Source organism: Zalophus californianus, chromosome 2 (assembly GCF_009762305.2).
Source record: "Zalophus californianus isolate mZalCal1 chromosome 2, mZalCal1.pri.v2, whole genome shotgun sequence".
NCBI lineage: Eukaryota > Metazoa > Chordata > Mammalia > Carnivora > Otariidae > Zalophus > Zalophus californianus.
This window is the reverse complement of record NC_045596.1, coordinates 125,415,394-125,422,387: the sequence shown is the minus strand read 5'-3', so window position 1 is coordinate 125,422,387 and position 6,994 is coordinate 125,415,394. Positions and strand designations below refer to the sequence as shown.

Here is a 6,994-nt window from a genome sequence, read left to right as displayed (position 1 = left end):
ATGTTCCTTCTATTGTGATAGGCAACAAAAACTTTTCAAATGAATTTTTCAGGTGGAAATTTAATTATTCATATTTTGATGGGTTGTTTTGGAAATAAAATCTTTCCTACATTAAGAAGCAAAAATTATAAGCCCACAACAATATACGAAGGGCTTTAGGGCTATCTCATCAAAGCAGCCAATGACCTAAGGTTTGGCTTTTTTTGTTTTTGTTTTTGTTTTCCTGGTAAGATAGTTAGTGGACCACCATTGCTCTCTTCATTGCTGGGATTATTGTGACCTAAATTAGGAAGACTTTTGTGCTTTTACCCTTTAATTTAATTAGATAATGATTTTGTAGTCAGGAGTTCCCTGGAGATAATAAATTTATTGACACTGTAAATCAACCTCTGGATGCAATTTCATGCTGTTCATTTCACTGCTGGTAGACAGAGAGTCCACGTGGAGTATGGGACAAATGTTGATTCTGCCAAAGATTAAGTCCTTAGTGATCTAGGCCTATCTTGAAACAAATGGTGGAAAGATTGGGATAGGAGGCCAAATGCATGCAGTCCTGCAGAGATGCCCTGCATTTCATATAGTTAAATATGTTGAGATATTGGGTAGCTGGAATATTGCAATAAAGTGAGTCAAATGAATGTTTTGTTTTCTCAGTGCATAAATAAGTTATGTTTACACTATACTGTCATCTAAGTGTGTAATCACATTATGTTTTTGAAAAAATATACATACCTTAATTAAAAATACTTTATTGCTAAAAATGCCAACCATCATCTGAGCTTTCAGTGAGTCATAATCTTTTTACTGGTGAAAGGTCTTGCCTCAGTGTTGATGGCTGCTCACTGATCAGGGTGGTGGCTGCGGCAATTTCTTAAAATAAGACAATAATGAGGTTTGCCACATCAGTGGACTCTTCTGTTCATGAACAATTTCTCTGGAGCATGTGATGCTATTTGATAGCATTTTACTCACAGGAGAGCTTCTTTCACAGTTGGAGTTGATCCTTTCAAACCCTGCAACTGCTTTATCAGCTAAATCCGTATAATACTCTAAATCTTTTGTTGCCGTTTCAACATTCTTCACAGCATCTTCACCAGAAGTAGATTCCATCTCAAGAACCACTTTTTTTGCTCACCCATAAGAAGCAAATCCTCATCTGTTCAAGATTTACTATGAGATGGCAGCAATTCAGTCCCAGCTTCAGGCTCCACTTGTAATTCTCGTTCTCTCGCTATCCCCACCACATCTGCTGTTACTTCCTCCACTGGAGTCTTGAACTCCTCTAAGTCATCCTTGAGGGTTCGAGACCACTTCTACCAAACTAATGTTCACATTGGTATTCTGACCTCTCCCCATGAATCATGAATGTTTGTAATGACATCTAAAATGGCGAATCCTTTCTAGAAGGTTTTTAATTTATGTTGCCCAGATTCATCAGAAGAATCACTATCTATGGCAGCTATAGCTTTATGAAATGTATTTCTTAATTAATAAGATTTGAAAGTCAGAATTACTCACTGATCCATGGGCTGCAGAATGGATGTTGTGTTAGTAGGCATGGAAAAAACATAATCTCACTGTCCATCTCCATTAGGGCTTTTGGTGCATTGTCAAACAGCAGTCATATTTTGAAAGACATCTTTATTTCTGAGCAGCAGTTCTCAACAGTGGGCTTAAAATATTCGGTAAACCATGTTGTATATAGATGTGTTGTTATCTAAGACTTATTGTTCCATTTATAGAGCACAGGCAGAGTAGATTTTGCATAATTCTTTGCATAATTTTCAAGAGCCCTAGGAATGGCAAATGAGCATTGACTTCAACTTAAAATCACCAGCTGCATTAGCTCCTAACAAGAAACTCAGCCTGACCTTTGAAACTTTGAAGCCAGGCATTGATTTCTCCTCTCTAGCTATGAAAGTACTAGATGGCATCTTCTTTCTGGTAGAAGGCTGTTTCATCTACATTGAAAATCTGTTGGTCATTCTAGCCACCTTCCTCAATTATCTTAGCTGGATCTTCTGGAGAACTTGCTGCAGCTTCTACATCAGCACTTGCTGCTTCACCTTGCACTTTTATGTGGTGGAGACAGCTTCTTTCGTTAAACCTCATGAACAAACCTCTGATAGCTTCCAACTTTTCTGCAGCTTCCTCACCTCTCCCAGCCTTCATAGAACTGAAGAGAGTTGGGGCCTTGGTCTGGATTAGGCTTTGGCCTAAGAGAATGTTGTGGCTGTTTTCATCTTCTATCCAGACCACTCAAACTTTCTCCCTATCAGCAGTAAGACTCTTTTTCTTTCTTGTCATTTGTGTGTTCACTGGAGTAGCACTTTTAATTTCCTTCAAGAACTTTTCCTTGGCACTCACAACTTGGCTAACTGGTGCAAGAGGTCTAGCTTTCCGCCTGTGTTGGCTTGTGACCTGCCTTCCTCACTAAGCTTAATTATTTCTAGCTTTTGATTGAAAATGAGAGATGTGTGACTCTTCCTTTCACTTGAATGCTTAGAGGCCATTGCAGAGTTATTAATTGGCCTAATTCTGGTATTGTTGTGTCTCAAGGAATAGGAAGGCTTGAGGAGAGGGAGAGAGACAAGGAAGGATGATTGGTTGCTAGAGCAGTCAGAACACAAACAACATTTATCAGTTAAGTTCACCATCTTACATGGGTGTGGTTCATGGTACACCAAAACAGCTACAATAGTAACATCAGAGATGACTGCTCACAGATCACTGTAACAGATATAAGAACAATGAAAAAGTTTGGAATGTTGCAAGAATTACCAAAATGTGACACAGAGACATGATGTGGGTGAATGCTGTTAGAAAAATGGTGCCGATAAACTTGCTCAAGGCAAAGTTACCACAACACTTCGATTTGTAAAAAATGCAGTATCTGTGAAGTGCAATAAAACAAGGTATTTCTTTCTTTCTTTTTTTTAAAGATTTTATTTATTTGTCAGAGAGAGAGAGCATGAGAGAAAGCACAAGCAAGGGGGGATGGCAGGCAGGGAGAGAAGCAGGCTCCCCGCTGAGCAAGGAGCCTGATGCAGGACTTGATCCCAGGACCCTGGGATCATGACCTGAGCTGAAGGCAGACGCTTAGCCAACTGAGCCACCCAGCCATCCCTAAAACAATGTATGTCTATACATTGTTTAATTGGCAGAAATTCTAGTGTGCCAAAGTGAGGAGTGGTAGGAGATGAGTTTAGAAAGGTAGGCAGGATACAAATCATAAAGGGCCTTTTAGGCCGCGTAAGTAATTTGGATTGTTTTCTGACTTTGAAGGAAAGCCGGTCTTTGCAAAGCTCATGTTGGCTATTACCTAGAAACTTCAACGCAAGGGGGTTTATCTATTAAGAATGCATTCAGCTCTTAACCATAGGAGACAAACTGAGGGTTGCTGGAGGGGGGATGGGTGGGGGGATGGGGTAACTGGGGTATGGACATTAAGGAGGGCATGTGATGTAATGAGCACTGGGTATTATATAAGGCTGATGAATCACTGAACTGTACCTCTGAAACTAATAATACACTATATGCTAATTAATTGAATTTAAATAAAATAAAAGTGTTTTTAAAAAAGAAGACAATTTATAGCTTTAGATGCTTAACTTAGAAGAGAGGATGGGTAAAGGAAGTCAACTGTATGGTGACAATGGTAGCTGGACTTACTGTGGTGATCACTTTGTATTATATGCAAATGTAGAATTATTATGTTGTACACCTAAAACTAATATAACGTTATATGCCGACTTTACCTCACTATAAAGCAATCTATCAATCAATCATAGAATAAAATAAAGTAAAATCTTTTTTGATCTTAGGAGTTTCAGAATAATATCAAAGTGTCTCTGCATGACATATTTTTAAAAAATAAATAAGATATTTTGTCATCATAAAAAAAGAGAATGCATTCAGCTGAAAACAACAGAGAACTCTACAAACAGTGCCTAAAATAAGCCAGGGTTTTATTTGTCTCACACAATAAGAACACTGTACATTGTCAGTCCAAATCTGGTTCAGTGATATCAGTGAGGTTCTAGGCTTCTGCCACTTTCCTGTGCCCCATCCTTAGCATGTGGCTTTTATATCTTGGTTGCAATATGTCTGTTTCACGTTTGGATATCATAACCACAGTCTTGGTAGAAAGAGGAGAGCAAAGGGCTGAAAGTGTGTGGTTATTTGTCTGCCCTTTCTGAAAGCTCTTTTGGAAGTCTACTCAGGATTATTCTGATTACTTCTCTTTGGCCAGAACTGGGTCAAATGGTCACCTTTAAGTATGAGAGCAGCTCAGAAGGTGAGTCCTGAGCTGCTTACTGTGCATCTCCGAACAAAAGCAGGGCTCCGTTAGTAAGAAAGAAGGTGGGGAATGGATACTGCATAGACAACTAGCAGTGTCTACTACCATAGGGGTCAGGTTTGCAGGCTATTTCAGGAATCACGGAGAGATGATGGAACTTAGACTAGGGTAATAGAGACAGAAGTAGTAAGAAGCTGTCAGATTTATGATATTAAAAGGAAAGAGCCAACAAGACCTTGATAATGGATTTATTGTGAGATGACAGAGGTGACAAATAGTCAGAGATGGTTTCTACGTTTTTGTCCTGCTTAACAGGTGAAAAATGGTATTATTTACTGTGATAGTGAGGACTTGAGAAGGAAAAGAAATCTAGAATTCTAACTAAGGCACAAATGTCACCATTGCTGATGTCAGAGGCAGAAGTACTTTCCCCGAGTAGTCAGCAGATCTGCTGTAGCAGATATTTAGAGACTAGGCGGTGATGGGCAGAACTTGAACTTTTCAAGCTCCTTAATAGATCACCCCACACAAAGCAGCAGCCAGCTGTAGCAAAGTGGTCAGTTTGAAACTCTGAATCAAATGAATTCTCTGATGTCATTATGGTTTTGCTATAATTGGCCTATTTAAGTAAGAAATACTCTCTTGGATTTGGGAGCTGGGTGATTTTATCTTAATTAGGTAGGCGACTGTGCTTCTAAAGAAACAGAACGAGAAAAGGAATATGGTAGGGGAATATGCATGGGTGTGATAGCTAAGGGAATGGGTATTTTCACTTTAAAGAGCACTTAAGAGTGGATAATTAAAATGTGAAATGGTGGAATGAAACTCTGAAATTAATCCTGTTGGATGCTGCTTCCATCATATTGTTATGGTACCATAGTGCTGTTAGGATTATTAACATTTAATGACTCTTTAATCCTGAGTCAAGTCAGAACTTCTTGGCCTACTTTTCAAAATCCTCCAGGATATGGCCCCATCTAACCATATTTCTCACTTTGTGCTCCTAGTGCCTAAAGGTGGTTCTCCTGTTTCCCTTTTGCCCAGCCCCTGTGGATGTATCCATCAGTGGGATGAAGGCTATTCCACATATTATACAGACCTGATGTGGCCTATAGGTCTACCAACAGTTTCAGCACCATCATCAGATGGGGTTTAGGATTAAGTCTTATTGTGTGTATCAAATCACCATGATGTACACTTTAAATATCTTACAATTTTATTTGTCAATTATATCTCAATAAAGCTGAAATTAAAAAAAGAATTAAGTCCTATTGCCTACCAGACTCCAAGACCTGGGGCACCTAGACAAGCCCTCCAAACTTCCTTAATGATCCCTGGCATCATGGCATTGCACCTTGGACTGGGTTTCTAGCTCCACCCCATGCCACACACCAGCCAATTATTTTGCATCCTTTGAGGATTGAGGATGCTGCTCTGATCTCCAATCCACATAGTTCTTCCTACTCTTGTTACCTTGGAGGGTGGTATTACTTAGTCTTAGGTACAGACTTTTTTCCCCCCTGTGATAAATGGATAGGTCTCCCAGAACCACACACAATTCTCATTGATTCTCAGAGAACTACCAGAGACTCTTGTCACCATGTCTTGTTCTGTGGATTAACTTTAGTTCTGAGGTCTGCCTGAACAATATGTAAGTTTATTTTGCTCTTGCATTCTGTGTTGCAAACTCATTTTTAGGTTTTGTAGTATCTCTTTTCTCCCACCTCCTCTTCCAACCTGGCTGATCTGCTCACCTCATATGACCATTCTCTCCTCTGCAATTTTTCTTTTTCTTGCTATTCACCTGATTTGGAAAGGGCTTTTTTTTCCCCTCTATAGTCTAGATCCTACGTACCTAACTAGATCTAGATCAAGTTCTAGTTTTTAAACCTTTATCAACTTCTAGTTCCATTGTATTGCCTTTTCTATCTGACCTCTTCTAATAGTTGAGCTCTTTAATTATGAACCCATTTTTAAAATGTTTCATGAGTATATATGTATCTCTGTTACTTAATAATGAGCTCTTGTGGCCATAAAATAAAATGTGTGTTTAAATGATTTGACTTGAGGTAAAACTTCCCAAGTGGAATTTTGGATTTTCTCCATCCAGACTGCATCTTACTCACTGGCTACACTTTCCCTCTCTACCAGCTTATATCTCTGTTTAAAAAGGTGCTATTGTAATCTTTGTGATCTTTAGTTAGGTAATGGTTTCTTAGATATGACACCAAAACACAAGCAACAGAAGGAAAAATAAATCAACTGGACATCAGCGAAATTAAAAACCTGTGTGCTTCAAAGGACGCCATCAAAGAGTGAGGCAATCCACAGAATGGGAGAATTTTTTTGAAAATCATATCTGATAAGGATTTGTATCTGAAACACATAAGAGATGCTTACAACTCAATAATAAAAAAACAAATAACAGAACTAAAAAGATTTGACTAAATATTTCTCCAAAGAAGATACACAAATGGCATATGAAGAGATGCTCAACATCATTAGTCATCACGGAGTGCAAACCAAAACCACAATGAGGTATGACTTCACACCCACTTAGCCACTGAAATGGCTATATGTAATAAAAAGAGATAATAACAAGTGTTGGCAAGAACGTGGAGATATTGGAACCCTCACACACTGTTAGTGGGAATGTAACATGGTGCGGCTGCTTTGAAAATAGTTTGGCAGTTT

The 6,994-nt window shown here is 38.8% G+C and overlaps 1 pseudogene; it reads right to left on the bottom strand.

Moving 5' to 3' along the window:
- Positions 1 to 778: 778 nt before the first annotated feature.
- Positions 779 to 2,513, bottom strand: LOC113924204 (annotated as a pseudogene).
- Between the last annotated feature and the right edge of the window lie 4,481 nt (positions 2,514 to 6,994).